Here is a 17,500-nt window from a genome sequence, read left to right on the forward strand (position 1 = left end):
AAAAAAATAAAATAAAAAAATACAATGGCGAGGAGAGCCGGTCAAAAAGCAACCCTGAAAAAGGTACCTCTGAAACTGAAGAAGCAGGGCAACAGTGCCTAGCTCAGGTGACAATCTTTAAGCAAAAGAAACACACAAGGGCGTGGGGAGCTGGCGAAAAGGCAACACTGAGAAATCCACCCTCTGAAACGGACTAAGATGGGCAACAGAGGCTACCTCAGGTGGCAATCCTTAAGCAAAAACAAAGCACAAAGGCGTGGAGCCCTGGGGACAAAGCAACCCTGAAATATCTACCCTCTGAAACTGAGGAACATGGCAAGAGAGGCTAGCTCAGGTGGCACTCGTTAAGCAAAAACAAAACACAAAGGCGTGGAGACCTGGGGAAAAAGCAACCCTGAAATATCTACCCTCTGAAACTGAGGAAGATGGGCAACAGAGGCTAGCTCAGGTGGCAATCTTTAAGCAAAAGAAACACACAAGGGCGTGGAGACCTGGGGAAAAAGCAACACGGAGAAATCCACCCTCTGAAACTGAGGAAGATGGGCAAGAGAGGCTACCTCAGGTGGCAATCCTTAAGCAAAAAACAAAGCACAAAGGCGTGGAGCCCTGGGGACAAAGCAACCCTGAAATATCTACCCTCTGAAACTGAGGAACATGGGCAAGAGAGGCTAGCTCAGGTGGCACTCGTTAAGCAAAAACAAAACACAAAGGCGTGGAGACCTGGGGAAAAAGCAACCCTGAAATATCTACCCTCTGAAACTGAGGAAGATGGGCAAGAGAGGCTGGCTTCAGGTGGCAATCTTTAAGCAAAAGAAACACACAAGGGCGTGGGAGCTGGCGAAAAGGCAACACTGAGAAATCCACCCTCTGAAACGGACGAAGATGGGCAACAGAGGCTAGCTCAGGTGGCAATCGTTAAGCAAAAGAAACACACAAGGGCGTGGAGGCCTGGGGAAAAAGCAACACGGAGAAATCCACCCTCTGAAACTGAGGAACATGGGCAAAAGAAGCTAGCTCAGGTTGCAACCTTTAAGCAGAAAAAAAACACAAGGGCGTGCAGACCTGGCAAAAAAGCAACAGTGAGAAATCTACCCTCTGAAACCGACGAAGATGGGCAACAGAGGCTAGCTCAGGTGGCAATTTTTAGGAAAAATAAAAGGAAGTGCGTGGAGACCTGGGGAAAAAGCAACACGGGGAAATCTACCCTCTGAAACTGAGAAAGAAGCGCAACAGAGGCTAGCTCAGGTGGCAATCTTTAAGCAAAAAAAAATAAAATAAAAAAATACAATGGCGAGGAGACCCGGTCAAAAAGCAACCCTGAAAAAGGTACCCTCTGAAACTGAGGAAGCAGGGCAACAGTGCCTAGCTCAGGTGACAATCTTTAAGCAAAAGAAACACACAAGGGCGTGGGGAGCTGGCGAAAAGGCAACACTGAGAAATCCACCCTCTGAAACGGACGAAGATGGGCAACAGAGGCTAGCTCAGGTGGCAATCTTTAAGCAAAAAAATAAAATAAAAAAATACAATGGCGAGGAGACCCGGTCAAAAAGCAACCCTGAAAAAGGCACCCTCTGAAACTGAAGAAGCAGGGCAACAGTGCCTAGCTCAGGTGACAATCTTTAAGCAAAAGAAACACACAAGGGCGTGGGGAGCTGGCGAAAAGGCAACACTGAGAAATCCACCCTCTGAAACGGACGAAGATGGGCAACAGAGGCTAGCTCAGGTGGCAATCTTTAAGCAAAAAAAATAAAATAAAAAAATACAATGGCGAGGAGAGCCGGTCAAAAAGCAACCCTGAAAAAGGTACCCTCTGAAACTGAGGAAGCAGGGCAACAGTGCCTAGCTCAGGTGACAATCTTTAAGCAAAAGAAACACACAAGGGCGTGGGGAGCTGGCGAAAAGGCAACACTGAGAAATCCACCCTCTGAAACGGACGAAGATGGGCAACAGAGGCTAGCTCAGGTGGCAATCTTTAAGCAAAAAAAATAAAATAAAAAAATACAATGGCGAGGAGAGCCGGTCAAAAAGCAACCCTGAAAAAGGTACCCTCTGAAACTGAGGAAGCAGGGCAACAGTGCCTAGCTCAGGTGACAATCTTTAAGCAAAAGAAACACACAAGGGCGTGGGGAGCTGGCGAAAAGGCAACACTGAGAAATCCACCCTCTGAAACGGACTAAGATGGGCAACAGAGGCTACCTCAGGTGGCAATCCTTAAGCAAAAACAAAGCACAAAGCGTGGAGCCCTGGGGACAAAGCAACCCTGAAATATCTACCCTCTGAAACTGAGGAACATGGGCAAGAGAGGCTAGCTCAGGTGGCACTCGTTAAGCAAAAACAAAACACAAAGGCGTGGAGACCTGGGGAAAAAGCAACCCTGAAATATCTACCCTCTGAAACTGAGGAAGATGGGCAACAGAGGCTAGCTCAGGTGGCAATCTTTAAGCAAAAGAAACACACAAGGGCGTGGAGACCTGGGGAAAAAGCAACACGGAGAAATCCACCCTCTGAAACTGAGGAAGATGGGCAAGAGAGGCTACCTCAGGTGGCAATCCTTAAGCAAAAACAAAGCACAAAGGCGTGGAGCCCTGGGGACAAAGCAACCCTGAAATATCTACCCTCTGAAAACTGAGGAACATGGGCAAGAGAGGCTAGCTCAGGTGGCACTCGTTAAGCAAAAACAAAACACAAAGGCGTGGAGACCTGGGGAAAAAGCAACCCTGAAATATCTACCCTCTGAAACTGAGGAAGATGGGCAAGAGAGGCTGGCTTCAGGTGGCAATCTTTAAGCAAAAGAAACACACAAGGGCGTGGGGAGCTGGCGAAAAGGCAACACTGAGAAATCCACCCTCTGAAACGGACGAAGATGGGCAACAGAGGCTAGCTCAGGTGGCAATCGTTAAGCAAAAGAAACACACAAGGGCGTGGAGGCCTGGGGAAAAAGCAACACGGAGAAATCCACCCTCTGAAACTGAGGAACATGGGCAAAAGAAGCTAGCTCAGGTTGCAACCTTTAAGCAGAAAAAAAACACAAGGGCGTGCAGACCTGGCAAAAAAGCAACAGTGAGAAATCTACCCTCTGAAACCGACGAAGATGGGCAACAGAGGCTAGCTCAGGTGGCAATTTTTAAGGAAAAATAAAAGGAAGTGCGTGGAGACCTGGGGAAAAAGCAACACGGGGAAATCTACCCTCTGAAACTGAGAAAGAAGCGCAACAGAGGCTAGCTCAGGTGGCAATCTTTAAGCAAAAAAAAATAAAATAAAAAAATACAATGGCGAGGAGACCCGGTCAAAAAGCAACCCTGAAAAAGGTACCCTCTGAAACTGAGGAAGCAGGGCAACAGTGCCTAGCTCAGGTGACAATCTTTAAGCAAAAGAAACACACAAGGGCGTGGGGAGCTGGCGAAAAGGCAACACTGAGAAATCCACCCTCTGAAACGGACGAAGATGGGCAACAGAGGCTAGCTCAGGTGGCAATCTTTAAGCAAAAAAAATAAAATAAAAAAATACAATGGCGAGGAGACCCGGTCAAAAAGCAACCCTGAAAAAGGCACCCTCTGAAACTGAAGAAGCAGGGCAACAGTGCCTAGCTCAGGTGACAATCTTTAAGCAAAAGAAACACACAAGGGCGTGGGGAGCTGGCGAAAAGGCAACACTGAGAAATCCACCCTCTGAAACGGACGAAGATGGGCAACAGAGGCTAGCTCAGGTGGCAATCTTTAAGCAAAAAAAATAAAATAAAAAAATACAATGGCGAGGAGAGCCGGTCAAAAAGCAACCCTGAAAAAGGTACCCTCTGAAACTGAGGAAGCAGGGCAACAGTGCCTAGCTCAGGTGACAATCTTTAAGCAAAAGAAACACACAAGGGCGTGGGGAGCTGGCGAAAAGGCAACACTGAGAAATCCACCCTCTGAAACGGACTAAGATGGGCAACAGAGGCTACCTCAGGTGGCAATCCTTAAGCAAAAACAAAGCACAAAGGCGTGGAGCCCTGGGGACAAAGCAACCCTGAAATATCTACCCTCTGAAACTGAGGAACATGGGCAAGAGAGGCTAGCTCAGGTGGCACTCGTTAAGCAAAAACAAAACACAAAGGCGTGGAGACCTGGGGAAAAAGCAACCCTGAAATATCTACCCTCTGAAACTGAGGAAGATGGGCAACAGAGGCTAGCTCAGGTGGCAATCTTTAAGCAAAAGAAACACACAAGGGCGTGGAGACCTGGGGAAAAAGCAAGACGGAGAAATCCACCCTCTGAAACTGAGGAAGATGGGCAAGAGAGGCTACCTCAGGTGGCAATCCTTAAGCAAAAACAAAGCACAAAGGCGTGGAGCCCTGGGGACATAGCAACCCTGAAATATCTACCCTCTGAAACTGAGGAACATGGGCAAGAGAGGCTAGCTCAGGTGGCACTCGTTAAGCAAAAACAAAACACAAAGGCGTGGAGACCTGGGGAAAAAGCAACCCTGAAATATCTACCCTCTGAAACTGAGGAAGATGGGCAAGAGAGGCTGGCTTCAGGTGGCAATCTTTAAGCAAAAGAAACACACAAGGGCGTGGGGAGCTGGCGAAAAGGCAACACTGAGAAATCCACCCTCTGAAACGGACGAAGATGGGCAACAGAGGCTAGCTCAGGTGGCAATCGTTAAGCCAAAGAAACACACAAGGGTGTTGAGACCTGGGGAAAAAGCAACACGGAGAAATCCACCCTCTGAAACTGATGAACATGGGCAAAAGAAGCTAGCTCAGGTTGCAGCCTTCAAGCAGAAAAAAAAAAGACGCAAGGGCGTGGAGAGCTGGCGAAAAAGCAACACTGAGAAATCTACCCTCTGAAACCGAAGAAGATGGGCAACAGAGGCTAGCTCAGGTGGCAATCTTTAAGCAAAAAATAAAAAAATAAAAAAATACAATGGCGAGGAGACCCGGTCAAAAAGCAACCCTGAAAAAGGTACCCTCTGAAACTGAGGAAGCAGGGCAACAGTGCCTAGCTCAGGTGACAATCTTTAAGCAAAAAAAAAAAAACAAAAAACAGAAAACAAAAAACAAAACCCACAATGGAGTGGAGACCCGGGGGAAATCAACACTGAAAAATACAAAAAGAATGGAAGAGCAATAGACAGAGCAGGCACTTTCACCTGGGGTGGAGGAGGTACGCATGGATGACCGATAAGCGCATGAAAAGATGTGAGCTGTTCCCTGGAAAAGCAAGTGAGAAAATTAGAGGGAGACATTGTGGGGACACATGGGTGAGACTGCCTTCTTCCAAATACCGGAACAGGATCAAACTGCTAGTCAGGTCGCGGAGAAGCCAAGTCAGTCACTCACGCCTCACTGGTGGTGAAGGGAAACGGTATGGCCTCTGTGAAAAAGGGCGTGGCGGGTTCCAAAACTGACACGCCGCGGAAACCACCACCGAAAGTGGCAACCTACATAAGCCTTTGGTGTATCTTGCCTCCTAAGAGCGTCTGTATGTAGCTGGAGCCTTGGGTCGTTAAGGCTTCCACAGTGATCTGTGGTGGGTGGGTGGGGGGGGGGGGGGCCTTGGGCCTTGGGGGTCTCCGCTGGACCTCCAGGAAGTCAGCTTTTGTGGAGTCCCGTGAGTCCTTCCAGGGAGGGAGGCATCCAACCCGAGGGTGGTCTGGAGGGCACCACTCCCACCACTCCCGGGGGCTGGGGCGGGGGGCGGGGTGGGGGCTGCGGCCACGTTCCTGTTCATTCACACAGAATCCGGGGCATGAATGTTCTTAGCAGCTCTGTTCCACACAGCCCCACACTGGAAACCACACAGACGTCCTGCGAGTCCCATCCCTTGCTCATGTCGCCGGGGCTCCGGAGGAGGGCCACTCTGTAAAAGCGGCCGCCAGATGGCGCCCAACGACCGGCGCGGAGGGGTCAGCGGGAGGGAACCGGGTCACCAGCCAGCGAGAGTGCACAGCCTGAGCCCACCGCCGGGTCAGGTCTCTCTCTGTCTCTGTCTCTGTCTCTGTCTCTGTCTCTGTCTCTCTCTGTCTCTGTCTCTGTCTCTGTCTCTCTCTGTCTCTCTCTCTCTCTCTTTCTCTCTGGGCCCGCTTGGGGCGGCCGGGAGGTCACCACGTGAGGCCCCAGGGTGTCCACCTCGGAGCTCCCAGGCAGCACAGGGCAACCCTGGGCGCAGAAGGAGGTGTTGGAAAATCGGCGGGGAGGGGGGTGGGGTGGGTGGGCTTGCCAGGAAGGGGACAGACTCCCCACGTGACTTCTGGGCCGGGCCGGGCGCGGGGCTGCCGGCTGGCTGACGCGGACAGAGGTGGAAAAGTCCCCGGAGATGCCACGGGGCAGGCCGGGGCTGCCGGCCCCCGCTTCCCGGAGCGGCCCGAGCACTTCCCGGGCTCCCGGGAGGACTTAGAAAATCACGGCGGGGTGGGGGGTGGGGGTCGCTGTCAAACCGAAACCATGCACGTCATCAGAGAAGGACCGTGACGACGGAGGAATTGTCCGCAGTCTGTCAGGAATTGTGTGCAGCCTGTCACTTCCGGCCCAGAGGGTCTCTCTAAGGCAGACGGACAGACAGAGCCCACAAGTCGTAGAGGAAAGGACCGAGCCGCTTGGCCGCGGAAAAGTTTACAACACAAAACAGGTCTCCCTCCGCACGGGGCCACAGCAAAGCCCAAAGACGACACACGGGGGGGAGCATGGGTGCAGATGCACGTGTGGTGATAAGAATATGGATTTCAGCAGGGCTTCCCGTCCTCATCAACAAGCAGAAGCACCCAAATGGTGGGGGTTGGGGGGCAGAGACCTCACAGCCATTCCCTCCACAAATCGAGTTCCCCGGGACATCCTCACAGCGCCGTGCTGTGAGTGTGTGTGGGTGTTTAAAATGGAGTAAATGTGGACGTGGAACTGCTCCGTGAAACCAAAATAACAACAGTCGTAGATCTTCTTTGGTCATTTAGAAAATTCTTTTTTTTTTTTTTTCCCCAGCGGTGCACGTATTTCCCTTCCAAAAAAGAAGAACGGGAAAGGAGATGTTAAAGGCAAGCAGAGAGAGGAAAACTGTTGCAAAACAAAAGCTGAGCTCCCGTCCGAGGGAGGCCTCCTCCATTGGAGGCCTAGGAAATCATTCTGACAAAATGGAGGATCTCTGTCTTTGGTGTCGATTCCCTCAGAGGTCAAGAGAAACATTTTCCAATGTCTTTATCAGGAGGAGACTAGAAGTTAGAGAAAAGTATCCTTTCGGGAGTGAGAAAAACAAATTCTGATTTTGCATCAGCTTCCCTCCGATCTTGAAACTCATTGACTTGATTCCATTCTGTCGACGGAAATAATCCGGAACCAATCTATCCGTGAAAATCGGGGTGCGTTTATTCTGAGCTGAAATGTGAGGACTGTGGCCCGGGGCCTTTCTTCCCGAAGGAAGAGAGGGTGCCCGGGAAGTGGGGTGTACAGAGTGCTTCTAGACCCCCAGAGAGGACGTTTCACATAGGATCGAAAGGTCCCTTGGATGATAGTCGCGAGACTGCTCTGTCGGCACAGCGATCGACAGACACTGCTGGGTGGCAGGTCTGTTGTCTGGGCCTGGGTGGTCACAGGGGAGCCGGATGGTCAAAGGTGAGCGCAACCATCCGCTCCTAGCCTAAGGAAAGATGCCTCTCCTTAAGGAAAGGCCCGAGCACGGGGAAGCTGCTCCTTTCCCTTAAGGGCATTGGTTCTTGCCGTAGGAAATGTGTAAAGCGGATCTACGATGCGATGCGTGCTCGACGGCCACGTCAGGCCCTTTTCGAAAAACACTGTCAGGCCGAATTAGGCCGACACCCAATGGCTTCCTCATAGACTCCCATAGATCCTATCGCTCGCCATTTCTATCTGTCCACTCGTTCCAATTTTAGGCCACTTGACCACGAACAGGCCTTTTTCTCAGATTATTTTCCCCGTGAAACTTTGATCACCTTTTCACAGACAAAACGATCTTTACTTTTTAGGCCCTCTTGCCTGAAGGCAGCCATCTCACTTTCCTTGAACACAAAGATGTTTCCCATATTCACTTTTAGTGGCTTTTTGTTTTGTTTTGTTTTGTTTTGAGGACGATGAGCCCTGAGCTAACTGCTGCCAATCCTCCTCTTTTTGCCGAGGAAGGCTGGCCCTGAGCTCACCTCCGTGCCCATCTTCCTCTATTTCATATGTGGGACGCCTACCACCACGTGGCTCGCCCAGCGGTGCCACGTGCACCCCCGGGATCCGAACTGGCGAACCCCGGGCCGGCGAAGCGGAACAGGCACACTTAACCAGCGCGCCACCGGGCCGGCCTAGTGGCTTTCATCGCATTTGTTAAGTAGATTTTTTAACCCTCACGAACCTTAATTTTGGTGAAAACTAAGAAGCCAGCAATTAGGAACTGTCCTTCCCATGAGCATTCCGTCGCTTGGCCAATGTCTAAACACTTGGCCACTTTTAGAAACATGGGATTTCATAGGTTTAGCTTTTCCTTCGCTTTATTTGATTTCATCTCACTTTAGTTTTTGGGTGAGGAAGATCGGCCCTCACAGAGCTAACGCCTGTTGCCAATCTTCCGTTTTTGTTTTTTTTTCCCCCCCTCCCGATTTTTCTCCCCCAATCCCCCCCATGACATAGTTGTCTATCTTAGTTGAGGGCCCTTCCAGTTGTGGCATGTGGGACGCCGCCTCCACACGGCCCGACGAGCGGTGCCGTGTCCGTGCCGTGCCCGGGATCTGAACCGGCAAAACCCTGGGCCGCCGAAGGGGAGCTTGTGAACTTAACCACTCGGCCACGGGGCCGCCCCTGTCCGTGGACTTTTTTATCACCTGATTTCACCTCGCAAAACTTCAAAGCTTCAAGTTATCAGAGAGGTTTGGGAAGTTGTTTTTATTAATTTAATTAATTTATTTTTCGAGGAAGACGAGCCCCGAGCTGACACCTGCTGCCAATTCTCCTCTTTTTGCCCCGGGAGAGTGATCCCGAGCTAACATCCGTGCCCATCCCCCTCCCCTTGATAGGCGGGACGCTGACCACAGCGTGGCTCGCCAAGCGGCGCCACGTCCGCACCCTGGATCCGAACCTGCGAACCCCTGGCTGACAAAACGGAACGTGCGAACTTAACCGCTGTGCCGCCGGGCTGGCCCTTCGGGAAGTTATTTTCAGGACACGGGCCATAAACTAGAATCACCGCTACAGGTTTATCGGAGCGACATCAGCGTTCGTGGTGGATTGAGTCGTCCCCTCTGTCTCTCCCCTCCAGGGCACAACCAAAGGGACGTCTATCGACCCACCCACCAAGGATTCCCCCCCCCCCCCCGCACGGCACAGCAGGATGCCTGAGAGATCCACGCAGCCCTACAGCGGCAAGTCACATTCGCACAGTCAAAATTCAATGGCAGAGACAAAACGTTAAGGTCAGTGAGAGGGAAGAGAATAACCGGCCCAGGAGCAACGGTGTGAAGAACACGGAGAAGACGGGTCCTAGACGCCGGGGTCCCCGGAGCAGCGATTTCATCAGAGGCCCGCAAACGTCCACGATCTCCACACCACGTTTATGGCCGACTGCGTGCGTGGGTCCTTTGGAATCGACCAGGCTACCGTCCGGGCCACTTTGGGACATCGTGTCCAGCTGCCCCGAGCGGTGGAGCTGTCGTTCAAGTGTAAGATGGGGCCCGTCCGGGGAGAGAATGGGGACGGGGAAAGGGAGGCCGCGGGAAGTCACAGAGTCTGAGGTGTTCGGGGGAGACTGACTCTTCTGAAGTGGAGGTGGTAGAAGGAGAGCAGCAGGATTTTTGGATTTTTGTTCCCTCTGTTAGGTATCTGGGTCCGGAGGAGAGTGGGGCGGGGGGGGGGGCGGGTGGTGGTGGTGGTGGTGGGTGTGAGGCTGAGGCGGGGCTGGTGTTTCCTTTCCGAGTCAGGTGGAAGAGCTCCTCCAGTGGAGGTTTTTAGACAAGGGGTCTGGTCTGGCAGGATGGGAGGTTGCGGGTTGAGCCACAGGGGAATCTGTCGTAGCTCAGACTCGGGCCTTTGAAGAAATAGACAGAGAGAGGAGTTTTGCTCTGTCTGTCACCGCAGCCGGCACCTCAGGAGCAACAACAGGAGGCTTCCCGAATGAGTGAAGGGGCAGGAGCCAGCGTGCCCCGTGCCTCTCTCAGCCCTGCGCCGGCAGGGAAGGAAGCAGGCAGGCAGGCCTCAGGGCTACTCCCGTCCTACTGCCCGGTGGTCCCTGTCCCGGCCCCGCCCCCACTCTCCCCCTGACCCTCACCGCTCCCCAGCCCTCTTCTCAGCCAGAGAGGCGATGGGGGGGGGGGGCGGTGCGGTCCCAGAACAAGTTTCCTCTCATCCGCCATCATCTTGCCACCCTGACGACTTGGCCTGAGATCCGGCCTAGGCTGTACCCTGAGATCCGGCCTAGGCTGTACCCGTGTGTGGTTTTCCTGTGGACAAGGGGGCCGGTTCACCATTTCGGAAGAAACCCCTAGCCTTCCACTGCCGAGTCGCCAGCCTGGGAGGGGGGAGGGGGGAGGGGGGAGGGGAGGTCAGGCCCATTCATTCCGATGGGCCTGGCGTCAGGGCTTCATTCAAGTGCAGGAAGCTCTCTCCCATGGCCTCGGGCTTTTTTCCATTGAACGGCTTTCTTCAATTCCCCCACCCTTAGGCCGCAGTCCACCAAGGGCCGGGAGGCAGGGAGGGAAGATGTTGGGGCAGGGTGGCTGTCTGAGAAACTCGCCTCATCTGGGGCAGAAAGAGTGCCCCCCTCCTTTCTCTAACCCTACTAGACTGCTTGAGGATCACGGACGGTTTGGCTCATCGATGAGCCCTGCGTTATGGGCCCGGCAAGCAAACTCCTAACGGGCAACCCGCCGCTCTAGGCGTGTGTGGGTTTTTTGATCTTTCACCTTCAAGTTCGCACGACATCGGTCCGTGTCCCCCGCCCCGGCTTCCCATGGGAAATCCTCCGTCTCTTTCCACAGACTCACTGGCGACTTCACACAGTGCCTGCCTCCTCCTCCTTAGGAAGGAAGGAAGGAAGGAAGGAAGGAAGGAAGGAAGGAAGGAAGGAAGGGAGGGGCTGACCCCGTGGCCGAGCGGTTGAGTTTGCACGCTCCGCTTCAGCGGCCCGGGGCTTGGAAGGTTCGGATCCTGGGCTCGGACACGGCACCGCTCATCAAACCACGCTGAGGTGGCGTCCCACACGGCAGAACCAGAGGGACCCTCAAAGAGAATATAGAACTAGGTACTGGGGTGCTCTGGGGAGAAGAAGAAGAAGGAGGAGGAATAAAAAGAAAAGAAAAGATTGGCAATGAGCTCGGGTGCCAGTCTTTAAAAAAAAAAAAAAAAAAGAGGAAGAAAGATGGACAAACAGGAACGAATCCCACTGACGGCACCTCCAAATGGTGGGGGGCAGGGGGGTGGGGGGGGTGGGGAGTGGCATCATCGGGCCAAGGGTGACTCTAAGCGTGATCCCGCGGTTGTGTTATTTGACATTTTATCGAATCGATTTATTATTTTATTTTTGAGGAAGATGAGCCCTGAGCGAACATCTGCCACCAATCCTCCTCTGTCGGCCGAGGAAGACTGGCCCTGAGCTGACATCCGTGCCCATCCCCCTCTACTTTCCAGGTGGGACGCCTGCCACAGCGTGGCTCGCCAAGCGGTGCCGGGTCCTGCGCCCGGGATCCGGACCGGCGAACCCGGGGCCGGCGGAGCAGAACGTGCGAACTTCACCGCCGCGCCACCGGGCCGGCCCCCGGAGTTGTTTTGAAAATCCAGTAAGGGGCTGGCCCCGTGGCCGAGTGGTTAAGTTCGCGCGCTCCGCTGCAGGCAGCCCAGTGTTTCATCGGTTCGTTCGGATCCCGGGCGCGGACACGGCACTGCTCATCAAACCACGCTGAGGCGGCGTCCCACATACCACCGCTAGAAGGACCCACCGCGAAGAACACACAACTACGTACCGGGGGGCTTTGGGGAGAAAAAGGAAAGACAAAAAATAAAATCTTCCAAACTCCAATAAAACTTTGAGTGAAGACGACGAGGAGGATGCGAAACGTATCTCACGCCTCCGAGCCGAGCCGTCCGTTTAGGTTTAGGAAGGGGGACGAGGACCCTTTGTAAGCGACATCCCTTTTTAAGCACCATTCTAAACCACAGAACAGAACTCCCTCTCCTCGACCCGGAGCGAGGAGGTTCCTGGGTGTGTCAGAGAGGGTCACGTCCTCTGCAGCACGAACGAACCGCCAGGGTTCGGCCACGGGAAAGAATTTCTTCCTCTCCAGGGGGACTAAAAGTCACCGACGGCAGCGGGCGTAGGTGCTATCCTTCCCGTCCAGGAAAGGCAGGGAGAACTTCAGCCGTGAAGAGAAGGAGGTCTTCCTCACTCCCCGTTTTGGGAGGGCCCCTTTGGCAGGGGAGTTTTGTCTCCTGATTTCAAGTCAGGAAGAAAAGGGAGAGAGAGAGAGAGAGAGAGAGAGAGAGAGAGAGAGAGAGTGTGTGTCCTTCTCGTGCCAGGTCGGTCTGAGGGGGACCTCCTCTGGTTTCCTCCCTTCCCAGGGAACGCCGTTCGCTCCTTCTTCTAGAAAAAGCTCCCAAAGCACCACCGCCCAGGATGGTCGACCTACGCCCATCGTCCCTCCTTTCCCAATCATTTCTACCGCGACAGAGGGACAGAGGCCCCTGCCCCATCCCCATCCCCACCCCCACCCCCATCGCCTGCCTCCTTGATGGCCAAAGGAGCTGCCTCTGAGAATGGAACGGGGCTTGGAAACCTTCTAGAGGGGTGACTCTCACCTGCCTGCCTGCTGGGAAAAGCACCACGCTGTCCATCGGACTGCTCTTTTGGGCAAACGTAGGCGTGCCACATAGCGATCGACAGCTATGGCGGGGGGGGGGGCGGGGTGGCGTGGTGGTGCCCAGGATCCACGACACGTGACGGCTGCGGAGCACGACAGCCCTAAGACCTTGAGGGAGACGGGGTGGCGCGTGAATCCTTTCGGAACGAGAACGACAGGAAACGCTGACGGGGACGTGTTCTCCTCTCGAGAACACACCAACGCCTCGCACGGTGTCTGACCCGGGGTGCCTCTGACTTTTGTCATCAGAGACGATCCTCTCGACCGCCCCTCACGCTTTGGGGAAAAGGGGAGAGGGACTCGGTAGCACGGGAAAAGCCATCCATCCGCCCTTCCTTTCCGTCTTCACGGCTCCTTCTCGTGGAAAACGAGGAAGCCGTCCGGAGGAACGGAACACTGACCCGGGCCAAAGCGTGGCCCAGCCTGAGCCTCCAAAACCTTCTGCTAAGTGAGAGGTGCCAGACATCCAAGGCGACCTACGTTGCGATTCCACACAGAGGAGAGAGCTAGAACGGTCCAACCCTAGAGGGCGACAGCAGATGGCGGCGGCGGCGGCGGCGGCAGCGGTGGTGGTGATCGTGGTGGGGCAGATCCGGGAGTGGGGCCGTTTTTTCTTTCGGGGGGAGGGGATGGAAACGGAAACCTTCTGGAAATAGATAGCCATGACGGATGCGCCACCTTGGGGAGAGAGACTCCCGAAGGCCACTGGCTTGTGCCCCGTGGAAAGGATGGATTCGGTGGGATGGGAATTCTACCTCCGTGTAGAGCGTGTGGTAAACCACGAGGTAGGTGGGTGGGTGGGTGGGTGGGTGGCCTCCCTGCCTCGCCTCCACCTAGACGTCCACACACAGAGACCGACGAGGGAGGGAGGGAGGGAGGGAGGGAGGGAGGGAGACAAGACGGACAGAGGCCGAGGCCGAGGCCGAGGCAGTGAGCGAGTAAGTGATCGACCCTGGCCATAGGGATTCCTCAGAGGGCGTCTCTTGGCTCCCCAAACGAAGAATGTGTGTGGAGATCGAGAAAGATCACCGACCTAGGAGAACCAGCAAGACTTCCTCACCCGCCAGAGAGCCGCTGGGCCCCTGCCGTCCCTGCCACCGCCACCCCTACCCCTCGCCTTTGGCAGCGACGCCAACGAAAGGCAGGCAGACGAGTGGGAGAGTCGTGTGGTGGTGTCCCCCAAGGAAGGTGGGTCCATGCCGACGAGCGGTCGTCGGCGTGTGGAAAAGCCAGAGGCGGGCTGACTAGAAGGAGGGCGTCCTGGAGGAAGGGACCAGGGTGTGAGGGAGAGAGGCCTGTTCCTCTTCCCCTGTCGGCCCCAAGTCAGGGGCCCAAAGGAGGAAAGCTGTCCGTTCCTTTCCGACTCGGACGGTTCGGGCGGAACCGACCGATCCCCGCGGCAGCGCAGTCGGGGCTTTCTGGACCAGAACCCCTCTCTCTGTCGCCTTTCGACCACACGCACGCTTTAGAGGCCAAGGGAAAATGGATCGGGTCTCTCTGTCTCTCTCCCTAGAAAACAAGGGGCCGGGGGCCGAGCCCGTGGACGAGCGGTCAAGTATGCGCCCCCCACCCCGGCCCCCGGCTTCGACGGCCCAGGTTTTCACCGGTTCGGATCCTGGGCGCAGCCCCAGACCCAGCATCGCCCTTCAAGCCACGCCGAGGCGGCGTCCCACATAGCAGAAACGCGAAAGACCTACCACTGGAACCTACAACTATGGACGGGACGGGACGGGGCGGGGCGGGGCGGGGCGGGGCGGGGGTGGGGGGGGCGGCTTTGGGGAGCAGGAAGAAAGAAAAAATAAAAGAAACACAAGGACGGTCATCGCGATAGTTCTTTCCACTTCCATCCATATGTTAACAGGACCCAAGTTTCCCGACCTCCATTTGGATGTATGTTAACTAAATGGAGAAGCTATTCAAAGGACTCCTCTAAAGAAGTCCACGTTCTTCTTTCTAAATGATAATGAAAATCATTGTCACCACCGCTCTTCCGACCCTCCATGTCCAGACGGCCTCCCGCCCCTCCCCTATCCCCAACTCCCACCCCGCCCCGCGCCGACCCCCGACCCCGGCATTCTCCACGCCCACCTTTCCCTCTCCACTCCTACCCCCCCGTCCCCCGCCGCCCGGGACACCGCACCCCGCGCCCCCCCCCCCCAATCCAGGCCGGGCCACCTGGTCGACCTCCTCGAACACTATATAAGAGGATGCCGGGCAGCAGGTGGCGCCCGACAAGCGGCCTCCTCACAGGCCGGACGGATCAGCCTCGCGGGGGCGGGCGATGGGGAGGCGTTCGTCCAGGTCAGGTCAGGTCGGGGGAGGGAGGATGCCGCGCCGGCCGGCCTGGTGCGTGGCCTGGTCCCGATCCACCCCGCGTCTCGTTTCTCGGGCCGGGACGAGTACAGCCGGGGAGGCCGACTCGGTCACGGAAAGCGGCCTTGGGGAGGTTTTGGCGAACGTCCCTGTCCCAGGGCCGTCTGCCGACTAGGGGACGGAGTCCTCCTCCATGCTCCTTCTCGCCCCCAGTCGGGCGGGTTGTGGGTCGCGCGGTCGACTTGTCCATTTCCCCGGAGGCATCCTGCCTGCCGGGGCTCCCTCCCTCGGGCCGGTGCGAGCGGTCTTCGGGCGGCCCGGGAATTTGGGCCGCAGCGAACGAACGAACGAAGCCCGTCCCTCCTGCGTCGGCACCGATGAGACACAGCCCTGGTGGATGGAGCCGCTTTCCTCGGGTTTCCTTTTGCTTTCGGCCGCTGCTGCCACCAAACCTCCCTAAACGATAGGAATGAAAACGGGAACCGTTGGCATAATAAAAGCGTTTTGGTTGGCGTGTTTCTTGGCTTTTGGGGACTCGAGAGGTATGATGGATGATCTCCGATTGACGTTTGGAAGGTCTATTTCATCCCAGTCGCACGAACCCCGAAAACGTGGCGGCTGGACGAGGGAGGGAGGGAGGGAGGGAGGGAGGGAGGGAGGGAGGCCAACCACGGGATTTCCGCACGACCAGCTGATGGACACGAGCGCCCCGTGAGCCGGGCGGAGGGCAGCCGCCCGGGTCTCGCAGCTACGTGCCCGCGGAACCCTCGGGACTGCGAGAAGCCGGAGCGACCCGCAGCCATGTGGCGCTCGGCGCGGACATCTGGTCGACCCGCGCGCCACGGGACCCGGGGCCCGAGTCCGGGCCGGGCCGCCGGTCGACCCGGCAGGGCGGCTGCCCCGGGGGCCTCGCGGCTGCTCGTCCGCAGCCTCCAGGGAGCCCTCGGGGCTCCGAGAAGGCCGAGCGCCCCGCGGCCCCACGGCCCCGCGGCGCTCGGTGCGGACATCTGGTCGACCCGCTCCCCCCCCCCCCCCCCCGAGACACGGGGGTCGGGTCGCCGGTCGACCCGGCAGGGCGGCGGCCACGGCGGCCTCGCCGCTGCTCGTCCGCCGGGTCGCCGGAGCCCTCGAGCCTCCGAGAAGGCCGAGCGCCCTGCGGTCCCGCGGCGCTCGGCGCGGACATCTGGTCGACCCGCGCGCCGCCGGACCCCGTGGCTACGAGTCCGCGGGGCCTTCGGAGCCGACAGAGGGCCGGGAGCGCACCCAGAGCACCCAGAGCACCCAGAGCCCCGGGACCCGGCCCCGAGCGCCGCGGACATCTGGTCGACCCGCGCGCCCCAGTCCGGGGACCAAGTCCGGGCCGGACAGCTGGTCGACCCGGCAGGGCGTCGGCCACCTGGGAGCCGCACCCGCGAGTCCGCGGGGTCTCTGGAGCCGACGGAGGCCGGGGAGCCCACCCAGGCCGCCGAGAGCCCCGCGTCCCCGCGGCGCACGGCGCGGACATCTGGTCGACCCGCGCGCCGCCGGACCCCGTGGCTACCAGTCCGCGGGGCCTTCGGAGCCGACAGAGGCCCGGGAGCGCACCCAGAGCACCCAGAGCCCCGGGACCCGGCCCCGAGCGCCGCGGACATCTGGTCGACCCGCGCGCCCCAGTCCGGGGACCAAGTCCGGGCCGGACAGCTGGTCGACCCGGCAGGGCGGCGGCCCCGGCGGCCTCCAGGGAGCCCTCGGGGCTCCGAGAAGGCCGAGCGCCCCGCGGCCCCGCGGCCCCGCGGGGCGCTCGGTGCGGACATCTGGTCGACCCGCCCACCCCCCCGAGACCCGAGACCCGGGGGCCGGGTCGCCGGTCGACCCGGCAGGGCGGCGGCCCCAGCGGCCTCGCCGCTGCTCGTCCGCCGGGTCGCCGGAGCCCTCGAGCCTCCGAGAAGGCCGAGCGCCCTGCGGTCCCGCGGCGCTCGGCGCGGACATCTGGTCGACCCGCGCGCCGCCGGACCCCGTGGCTACGAGTCCGCGGGGCCTTCGGAGCCGACAGAGGGCCGGGAGCGCACCCAGAACACCCAGGGCACCCAGAGACCCGGGACCCGGCCCCGGGCGCCGCGGACATCTGGTCGACCCGCGCGCCCCAGTCCGGGGACCAAGTCCGGGCCGGACAGCTGGTCGACCCGGCAGGGCGGCGGCCCCGGCGGCCTCCAGGGAGCCCTCGGGGCTCCGAGAAGGCCGAGCGCCCCGCGGCCCCGCGGCCCCGCGGCCCCGCGGGGCGCTCGGTGCGGACATCTGGTCGACCCGCCCACCCCCCCGAGACCCGAGACCCGGGGGCCGGGTCGCCCGTCGACCCGGCAGGGCGGCGGCCCCAGCGGCCTCGCCGCTGCTC

The sequence above is a fragment of the Equus asinus genome, unplaced genomic scaffold, assembly GCF_041296235.1.
Source record: "Equus asinus isolate D_3611 breed Donkey unplaced genomic scaffold, EquAss-T2T_v2 contig_279, whole genome shotgun sequence".
Lineage (NCBI taxonomy): Eukaryota > Metazoa > Chordata > Mammalia > Perissodactyla > Equidae > Equus > Equus asinus.